At 46.7% G+C, this 10,904-nt stretch overlaps 2 non-coding genes across 2 annotated transcripts; one reads left to right on the forward strand and one right to left on the reverse strand.

Moving 5' to 3' along the window:
- Positions 1-1,722: 1,722 nt before the first annotated feature.
- On the reverse strand, positions 1,723-1,806 carry trnas-gcu (transfer RNA serine (anticodon GCU)). The gene has a single exon. It is a non-coding gene; the product is annotated as a tRNA-Ser (tRNA).
- An 892-nt stretch (positions 1,807-2,698) lies between these two features.
- On the forward strand, positions 2,699-2,787 carry trnar-ucg (transfer RNA arginine (anticodon UCG)). Its single transcript is given in 2 exon segments — positions 2,699-2,735; positions 2,752-2,787. It is a non-coding gene; the product is annotated as a tRNA-Arg (tRNA).
- Positions 2,788-10,904: the final 8,117 nt, after the last annotated feature.

Raw genomic sequence — 10,904 nt, forward strand, 5'->3', positions numbered from 1 at the left:
TATTCAGCGTGCTGGATCGGGTATAAATGAATGACCGTGGTGATTCATCAGCTCAGTGTTTCTTCAGAGAGATCGTGGGCAGCTGGAAGACAGACTGAATCTCACACAGAATACGTGAAACATTTTACCGTGTGCGAAAGATATATTACATGCTCATTGCCGTTATTGGTGTTCCTGGTAAGAACACAGGTGAACCAACATTAGCAGTTCTGTGTGAGTGGTCTTTGGACTCGTTCAGTTACCGACAGCATTGTGATGCCGGTGTATCAGTCAGTGCGGTGCAGACTGCTGAGAAAACTCTACGCTCGGTCAGAAGTGCCCTTGCAGTTTAATCAGTTGCCTAGGCTGAAACTAAGCTCGCAATTAAAACGGATGTAGAGTGAAGATGGGGGAGATGGATTCATGTTGTGAAATCATGGCAGGCAGTTTTGACTTTTCAATGCAAAGCCGTTCTCAGAGTAAATTCGGATACTGCAGTGGGCTCGGAGCCTTTTCGGGGTCCTTAGTGTTATTCCATTTCTACAGTGCAACATATTTTAAATTAACGAAATTGCTGCAGGTTTACAGGCGATGCTGGAAGCGGATCGCCGGTGAGATTCAGGCGAGAGCGGCAGACAGCACTTCTGAGTTAATCTCCGAACCATCGGGAGTTCGGAAAATTCAAATAAGGGTCTGTGTGCAGTTTCGTGAACCAGGGTTTACTTCCATGCCCTGATTGAAGAGGGGGTTAAGAGAAAACCCAGAGATGCACGATGGGGATCAGACCAGATAAGTTTCATGCGATACTCCTCTCTGGAACAATGAGCATCAATGTATTTAGAATAATGCTGCAGTGGCTTAGAGTAATCCCAGGTGGGAATGAAAACAACAACAACAACAAATGTTTTGAAGGACCTATATTATTCTCCCTTGGAAATCGGACGTTTTGAGCACTAAAGTCCAGAATACCCGGAACATTCGGCGGGTCAGGCAAAATCTTAAAAAGCGGAATTAAAAAATTTCTGATCGTTACCTTAACATAGTGTGAAGGAACCGCGGCCAAGCGCAGTTGCAGAATATAAAATAAGGGAGCCAAGCGAAGCTCCTGGACGAAATAGGCAAACGGGAGCTGAGAAGACATAAGAACGGGAGAAATAAATTAAATCATGGGCTGATCGTACTCTTCCAGGCCTCCCAATCCCTTGCCTTCGATTGATTTCAGCGAGGTCACCCCTAATGCTGCTGAGGTCCGGTGAATAGATACCCAGTGCCAACAGACTCTCTTCATGTGACAATCCGTTCAGTTTCAGTGCTATGGGCACAGACACAGATAAGAACATCCCTTTAGAACAGGGATGAGGAGGACATTCTGCAGCGGAAATAAAGGATCTGTGGAATTCATTGTCATGGCTCGTTGTGGAGCCCATCCTATTGGGTTTATTTAAAGCGGAGGGTGACAGGTTCTTGATTAGTAAGGTTGTCAAAGGTGACGAGAAAACGCTAGGAGAATTGCATTGAGAGGGATAATGTATCTGTCATGATGGAATGGCGGAGAAACATCGATGAGCCGAATAGTATAATCTGTTTCTATGTCCTGCGGCATTGTGGCCAAGTTCGGTGACGAACTAATGGGGAATATTGTTTTTAATGACTCACATACCAACCTGTCTGGCGTCCCTGGGACAAAAGGCGGAGGCTCGGAAGTGATTGCTCCCAGAGATGGACTCCCAGAGAAACATGGCGCGACGAAGATGGGATTCGAACCCACGCGTGCAGCGCACAATGGATTAGCAGTCAATTGCCTTAACCGCTCGGCCACTTCTTGCTCTTGTGATTGGAGCTCCTGAATCTCTTCAGAGCAATTACAGACTCTGCTTCTGATTCACACATTTGTTTTCAGATTCTATGTCGATTTCCTTTGCTCTCTGTGATTACTATAATTCATGGACGTGGATAGGGAAAGTGTAGAGAGATTTGTGCCAACCACAGGAAACTTGGAAATAGCTAAACCAGGCACCTCCGGTGCTATGGACATGCTGTGGCAAAAGGCTCCATTCCGTGCTCCGCCACTCGGAGAACCCGTGACTGTTTTCTGTTGTACAATGAGATGAATCTATGTTGAATTAAATAAAATTTCAGTAGCTTTGTTGTCATATTGCTCGTTTTCAAGTGAACAGATGTTAAGGGAATTTGCCACCTGGCTCTAGAATGACGACTTTCCGTGTATTGGGCAAATGCAATAACTCGATAGTTACTGTATTACAGACACGCTGAAGGGCACCCCCGGCTGTGCGCAGCCGCAGATCCGAACACCCAATGCTTACACGACACAAACACATGGCTGTTCGGTTCTGGATTACCAAACCAACGGCTGAAATATCAAAAAGAAATCGAGTTCACTCTATCAATAATGTATTAAATGTGGTGGACCATATTCAATAATCCCAGTCCTAGAATATAACGCGACCATAAAAGACTGTGGTGTGGGCATTTTACAATTCCTTTCTGTGTGACAGAAAGAGAATATTGAATTTAAATGTACAGTCTAAAGCAGGAATGAATGGAGAGATATTAAGAACAATGATCGAATGTTCACCTGGGATAACAACACTGCATACCAGTAATTTTAGTTCGGTCAGGAAACCATTCTACACGTGGAAACTCCTGGCAGCAGTCAGCATGTTCCCCATTTTTTCCATTGGAATTTCCCACAGAATGCGGCCGTGTGGCCTAATGGATAAGGCGTCTGACTTCGGTGCTTGAATCGAAGTCATCATAAGATTGCAGGTTCGAGTCCTGTCACGGTCGTTTTGCCAGATTGGTGATTTTGGTTCCTTTCTGTCTCTCATTCTGCAACATGGTTGTCTCAGTTCCGCGTGGGGATTAATCGAAGTATACCACCTCAGTGGAAAATATAATTCCACGTCATTGTTATACGCATCACATAATATTATACGTCTAGTCTGTGAGGTATTTCTGCAAACACTTTCATAAACAATTCACTGGAGCTTCTCAGATGTTCCGGTGGAGCTGCTGCTGGGACGGTAAGTTTATTTCACATTCAGCTCTGTCTCCGAGCACACCTTTTCGGCGAGAATTCCCCACCCAGTACCGACGGTACATTCTCCTGTGTCCAACCCTCCACCTATTCTTGGACTCAGCGCGCTGTTTCTCTGCCTGCTCTGGGTATCTTCATCACTAATTGCCGACGGGGCATCTCCGCCTCAACATCAGGAATACACACTTCAAATCGAACCTTACCCGGTGTGAATGCACCTCCCCTCCAATCTGCCAACATCAGTGTCAAAGTTACAATCGATCCCACTGTCAAAGTGGTTGCTGTTGTAGATTGGCGGTCTGACCTCTGCGTCGGTGAGAGCAGGTGGTAATAGATGGTAACAGGACCTAGTTGAGTCATTACCTGTTCAGGTAAACACATTGGAAAGTTGATACCAACTCAGTGGAGACAAGTAAACCCCAACGTTAGGGGTTCTCTGTGCACATGGATGTTGTCTGCTCATAGCGTGTTGAAGGGCGTGCCGATGTAGAGTGCAATCAGCTAAATCTCTTTGCCGTGCTGCCCACTCAATCCGAGCAGGAACCAGGCCCGATCTGTTCTCAGGAGTGCTCAGCGCGAATTCCGCCCGTTCGCCTCGAGACGGCAGTATTTCCGCTAGCAGTTCCTTTCCCTCCATGTCACAGGAAGCTACGGCTTTGTCGGTCACTTGACCGATGGAAATTTACACTGTGGTTTGGGATTCATTATCGAACGTGCTGTGGTTCTGACGATACCGGAGATATAATGAAAAAAGAGAAATAAAAGGGAGGAAGAGTTTAGTAATCGGTAGGAAGTGAAGTTCGGGAGCTGCGTTCGCCGAAGGTTCTGTTGCCGTGCTCTGTCACTCCCGGATTCTAAACTAGTTTTATTCTACCTGCTGCCATGTTCTCTGATGAGCGCCAATTCTATAGTGTCAAGATGAAAAACACTGCGACTGCCTCCGGGAAGAACTTAGATATTATGTTTATCAATTAATGGAATAATTGACAGAAATAATTTACACTGATGAACTGTTGCTTGAACTTGGTCTTCGTTACCACGTAAATAAAAGTGTTTGTGCAGCAACTTAATGTCAGCAGCATCTCTCCGGAGTTGTTCTGTACGTTAGATGTGGGAATTCCGGGATATCTCCAGCGTTCCTGATATACACATCTGCTCCAGGGTGGGCAGTTGGTGGTCGCAGTGATCTGGTGTCTGGCACTCTGGTAGCATGGAAGAACAGAGAGATGAAGAGGACTGCGGTGGTGATGGAAGATGAAATAGTCAGAGGAACAGAGACTAGATTCTCTCGACTCGGTAGTGATACCTGGACGGTATGTTTCTCCGAGGCACAAGGGTCAGGGAAGTCTCTGATCGCTCCAAGGCATTCTCACGGGGGAGTGTGAGTAACCAGAAGCCGAGATACATCTGACCACCGGTAACATACACGGGGAAATAGGCACACACTGAAGAGAGATTTTATGGAGCTAGACAGAAAGCAGACAAACAAGACATTCAAGGTAGTTATATCTAGACCACTGCCTGTGCACTCGCCAGTGAAGGTAAGGATGGGATGATATGGCAGGTGCATGTGTGGCTGAAGAACTGGTGTAGGAGGGAGGGTTGGATTATCGGGATCTTTATTTTTAGGGAGACATCTGTGGAGGCCGGGTTATTTGATATATAAAAGGCAGAAATTGATAGATACTTGATTAATCGGGGCATGAAGGGTTACGAGAAGACAAGATTGGGCTGAGAGAGATCGGAGCAGACTCGATGATCCAACTGGCTTAGAGCTTTTTTCGTATATGTTACGGTCTTATTGTCTAAAACAGAGCTAGACCGGAAGGGTCAGTTGGGAGACAACCCGACAGGACACGTCTGATCGCAGAGTGTGAGCAGAGGATGGAAACCGGAGGGATTCGGCGAAAGGTATTTGCCGGGGAGGGAGTTGAGAGATGATTGCAGAACGCAGCAGAAATTGGACAAGGGGCATGGATAGCGAGGGTGGCACTTCACATTGGTTTAGAGCGGAACAAGTTTCAGGCTTGAGCGCGGCACTGGGTCATTTGTTCTCTCATGCAGCTGCATCCACTAGTTAAAGTGGAGACGGGTGCATACCTAAATGATGGAGGAGCTGTGGGCGATGGTGTCCGGCATAGGAGAGGAGCTGAGACATGGGAGGATTATCCATGGTCATGCAGATTGCCAGCGCTAATTTTAGGGGCCGTTTGGCCTCCTGTGCTTTGCTCTGCTGCGAGTACCGGAACAACCACAGGGTCGGTCCATTGCAGTTCGCAGGCAGCTCCGCGTCCCTCACTGTGTTAACGAGATGGGTGGACAGTCAATCTCCCAGAACTGCTACTCCTCCCTGAACTCTCAGTGATCAACCCTCCGACGCTCCACCCATTCCTCAGGGGGCCACTGCGCAGGATCGGAAAGGCTACAGAAAGTTGCAGTCTCAGCTAAATTGATGTCGGGCATTGTCCTCTCCAGCTCCAAAGGCATCTTCGACAGCCGATGATCAGAGATAGGGCATCGATCACTAGGTATGCCCATCACCCAGGACACGCCTCCCTTTATGAACTACGTATACATTGAAAAATACATAATTAATATTAATATATACTTCTCAATGTAATTTATTATTTTATAACTTTGTATTTTCTGTCTTAGTGACAAATGTCTAGATATGCGCCAGTGATATTAAACCTGATTCTGACATCCCCACCGTCAAACACACGACGCTCCCTCCCGGGACCCTCGGTATTCAGACTCTCCGAACTCATCCACATTCCCCGCCCCCCCCCCCCATCACCTCCACAGTCACGCCCAGCCACAGCTCCCTTCTCAGATCTGTTACTGATTACGTCTCCGAGCCCCTCGTCCACCCCAATCCTTTCTCTCTAAACAATTATCACCCACTCCGACAGCAACATCACCTCCAACGGTATCCACACCACGCCCCTCATCGAATGTCCCCTCTCCACACGCTGATTCTTAATATCACTGTTCTCTGATTCTCACACCTCCCATTCCAGATGTCACTGTCTCTCTGCAAGATACCGTTATGGGTTTGGTACTTCGCCCCGAGTAGATTGACAGCCATGCGAAAGGATGGAGGTGGTTAAGAGGGGGAATGTTGTGGGTATGGCGTCTGTCCAGTGATAGCTGGTAAGTCTGGCATTACCCCACGGACAGGTTATCCTCCTGTGCTCCGACTATCCGAGCCATCAACTCAGACCTATCTAACCTCACGGCATGTGATACCAATATGGTGGGAGAGACCATTTGGGCTGTAGGCCCACGTTAGTAATGTGACTGCTCGCATTTTCCCTGACGGTGTACCGCTCCGGTTCCACACGACCCTCCCCGCACCCCAGGCGGCGTCACTATCAGCTGACAGTTTTCCACAGAGTGGCTCAGTGTTGGAAGGGAAGAGGGGTGAGCTGTTAGTGTGGGTGTGTCAGCATGCTGTTTTCACTGCCCTAGGAGCTGGTTATTCCCGGTGGGGCTGAATGTACCTTCCCAATGAACAGTCGGATTTGACAGCAGCGAGCGTTTGACAAGAGATTCAGACCAAGTTAATGCAAACAGCGTTGGCTTTATTGATTCATGCAGTTAATTTGGGAAATGGTTATACCACCGCGGGACAGATGTCAGAAAGGCAGTGGGGTCAGTAGTGAGCTCCGAGAAGGAGCTGCCACAAGCCGTGGAAAAAGAAATATTAGAACCCCTGCTACCATCAGAGTACACGAGAGTGTTTACAGTTACATCAACACAGGAAGTGGATCATATCAAACATCCGCCGGCTGTTCTGCCCAGTATTTACACAGCTCTGGTGCCGAAAACACGTGCGGTCCGACAGAAGTGGCCCGTGTCTCTTGACTTTCCGCCATGGACTCGCATAAGAGACACAGACATCCACTCGAACCTCAGAAGTCAGTCTGGGATTCCTCGCGGTTTTGGACGTGTTCTCTATCGTACTGTTACGTCGGGAATGAAAGAGATCCCAGGAAACGTCCAATCTGTCTGGTAATCGTGACAAATCGAATCAGGCTGACAAGGTAATATCATTTCTGGGCCACATCGCATTACAAAGGTCAGACAGTCCTGTGTCAGCCGAAGGACGATAGTTGCCAACGTCCCAGAACTGGGTTCCCAATACAGCCACTCTGCGGCCCCTGTGAGAGTAGGTGATGATCCCACACGGGTTGGTCACGGGTACTCGATGTCTGGCATTACCCCATGGGTGAACAGGCCACTGCTGAGATTACTGAGTGACGATGTTGGGAGTGAATTAACAGTGGAGAACATGTAGAAAGCGGCGTTTAACAGGAAGCAAGCGGAGGATCCAAAGCGTCCTCGTTGGCCTCACGGGGCCGGGCAGTCGAATCCGCCGGTGGAAACGAACCATATCTCCTGGCTGAAAGATATAAAAGAGAGTTAAGGGGAATGTTCCTGAGTGTGGAAGAGCAGTCCCTTTACTGAAAGTATTGTTCTCTTCATCATAAAACCGGTCCCCTCCAAAGAAAAAAAAACAGCGGCGTCACAGAAGCAATGGGTGACTTATTGCTAGAATTTTCTAAGCTAGAAACTCCCGTGTCTGTAGTCTGACTTCCTACGCCCATGGGATTCTTTGTTTCCGCCCTCACAAGCAAAATCACATCCCTTCAATATTGTAGTGACCACAGGTGTACACAATCCTGCAGGTGAAGTCTAAACAACATGATGAACAGTTGTCAGGTGACCTCCCAACTCTGGGTGCCAATGATTTTACAGCTGCAGGGCAACGGGTCAGACATCTTCACCATCTCTCTGTCTGTGTTTCCAATCCCACCGATCCATCTACATTTATGCAGAGGGATCCATTGTATGTCACCTTTCAGCTATCTTACAATTTGAGACCGTGTCAGAACTCTTGTTTACCTGTTCAAAACACCTGATCAAATTTATGGAACGTGATTTTCCTTCTACAAAGACACCCTGGCTATGCTTAATCACTCCAACCTTTCCAAATAGAGGTGGACCCTGTATCCCAAAACCCGCTTCGGTACCTGCTTCGCCTCATGAACTGGAGGGAAACCTTGCAGACAGGTTTGATAGTGGTGGCAGGGAACGGAAACAGAATTCGGGAGGGGAATGGGATATGTCAGAGGAAAAAAACAGTGGCGTATTGGGACATTGTGAGAAAGGAGAGGCGGTGAACCTACAGACAGTAGGTTGGATTGTACTGCGCCTATTTTAATGCGAGAAGTGTGGGAACAAGGAAGCTGTATTTCGAGAGCAGCTCAGTACATGGAACTACGGAGTTATGGCCATAACTGATGCTTTGTTGTTACAAGGGCAGGAATCACTTCTGGATGTTCCAGTGCTTCTATGTTTCAAACGGGACTGGGGGAAAAGTGCAAGAGTCGGATAATCTCACAGCAGCACAAATGGAGGAGTCGTGATCGGATCATTCAGTGAGTCAATGTGGATGGAGGCAGAATCCGGAAGAGTAGATATGCTATTGGAAGTATGAAGTAGACGGACCAGTTAAATAGCCAAATAACGACTGAGGAACAATTCAGGAAATTAGTTTTGGAAATATGTAAGCATAAAGACGTTTATTATTGTGACATTAACTTCCCTTATATTGACTGGAACCTCCTTAGAGAAAAAGGTTTAGATTGCCAGAAACTGTTCGAGGAACACCTAAGTGGTTTCTACTCATTAATGCCAGTACATCTGAAGGAAACGCCATATTAGACCAATGAACCAGTGACCACAACTCCTATTCTTTACCCTGGCATTGAATGAGGATAGGAAGAGACGGTATTATAAATCAGTTGATTGGTGGGAGAGCGAATTACGATGCTATTAGTCAGGAAGTTGAAAACGTAAATTGGGAAGAGATATACAGAGGGTAATGCACAACTGAACTGTGGATTTTTTTTTAAGGAAGAGCTAGCATGTTCTTCTGGATAGGTTTGTCCCATTGAGACAGGGTCGGCAATGGTAGAGTAAAGGAGTCATGGTTGATAAGAGATAGTCCAGAGAGAGGAAGAAGCAGACTTAAGATTTAGGAAGAAGGGATCAGAGAGGTTTCAAATGAACTGCAAGTTAGCCAGGCAGGAGCTTAGAAACCCAAAGACCATTTACACCTATGTGAAGATCAGACGGATGACTGCGTAGGGCCGATCAGGAATAACAGAGGAAATATGCGCCTGAGGTCGGCCCAGATAGTGAAGGTCCTTAATGTATATTTTCTTTCAGTGTTCACAATTGAGAGAGAATTTTTTAAATGTATGATGTAGAAGAGGCTGATATGCTTGAACATATCGATGTTTTGAAGGAGGATGAGCTGAGATTTTCGAGAACATTAGGGTACATAAATTCCTATTGCCGGAGGGGCTGTATCCCAGTTTTCTACAGGAAGGGACGGAAGATACTGCTGCGCCTTCGATAATGACCTTTCTGTGTCATCTGGCTATTGCAATAGTATCACAGGATTGGACGTGGTTATTCGTTTGACCAAAGAAAGAAACAGGGAAAACGCTGGGAATTTCAGACCAGTAGGCCCAACGTACGTGCGGTCAAACTGTTGGAGGATATATTTCATCAGTATTTCTGGTCAGGTGAAGAACGATAGTCTGATCATGACTGAGAGATGGGCAGGACATGTCCCAGGAACGGAATCAAATTCTTAATTATTAGACAAAGCACACTGATGAAGAATTTAGGAAAACTTTCTCAGCGATGGGCGGCAGACAAACGTGGCTACTGTAGATAGAACTAGCTTACCCACAGAAAACAGAGTGTGGTAGCAGGTGGAGGATATTTCGCTTGGAGGTCGGTGACCAGTGGTGTTCCGCAGAAATCTGTTCGGGAAGCGGGTGATTAGGCTGTTCCATTTCCAGATGACATTTCGGGATAGTGTGGATTGTGATGTAGGTTCCAACAGGGCAATGAGGAATGCAAAGTTGGGCTGAGAATTGGCAAACTCTGAGCTCAATGTGGAAAAGTGTGAAGTGATACACTTTGCAAAGTCGAATTTGAATGCAAGATGCAGGGTTTATGACAGGTTCATTATCAGTGTGCAAGAACAGAGTCATCTTTAGTTTCACGCTCATAGACTCATCAAAGTTGACACGCAAGTTGAACAGGTTGTTATGAAACTGTATGAGATGTTGGCCTCAGTCGTCGAGGGGTTGAGTTCAAAGCCGCGAGTAATGTTGCCGCTCATTTAAACTTGGGATATTGTGCTCAATTCTGGTCGTCTCATTACAGGAAGTATGTAACAGCTTTCGAAGCTGAAAAACTGAGATTTACCAGTATGCTGCCTAGACTAGAGGGATATTCATATGAGGATAGGTTTAGCGAGCTATGGCTTTTCCTTTTAGAGCGAAGTGGGTGAAAGGCGACTGCATAGGGTTGTACAAGATAAACGGTATAGATCATGTGGATGGCCAAAGACATTTTTCCCAGTGTGGAAATAACTACCAAGAGATATAATTTTAAACAGGAGGAGGAGTATAGAAAACTGATACAGGACTTTGTGATATGGTGCAACTCAAACTACCTGCGTCTCAATATCACCAAGACCAAGGAGATGGTGGTGGACTTTAGGAGATGTAGGCCTCATATGGAACCAGTGATCATTAATGGAGAATGTGTGGAGCAGGTTAAGACCTACAAGTATCTGGGAGTACAGTTAGACGAGAAGCTAGACTGGACTGCCAACGCAGATGCCTTGTGCAGGAAGGCACAGAGTTGACTGTACTTCCTTAGAAGGTTGGCGTCATTCAATGTCTGCAGTGAGATGCTGAAGATGTTCTATAGGTCAGTTGTGGAGAGCGCCCTCTTCTTTGTGGTGGCGTGTTGGGGAGGCAGCATTACGAAGAGG

Source organism: Hemitrygon akajei, unplaced genomic scaffold, assembly GCF_048418815.1.
Source record: "Hemitrygon akajei unplaced genomic scaffold, sHemAka1.3 Scf000049, whole genome shotgun sequence".
In the NCBI taxonomy this organism is placed as follows: Eukaryota; Metazoa; Chordata; class Chondrichthyes; order Myliobatiformes; family Dasyatidae; genus Hemitrygon; species Hemitrygon akajei.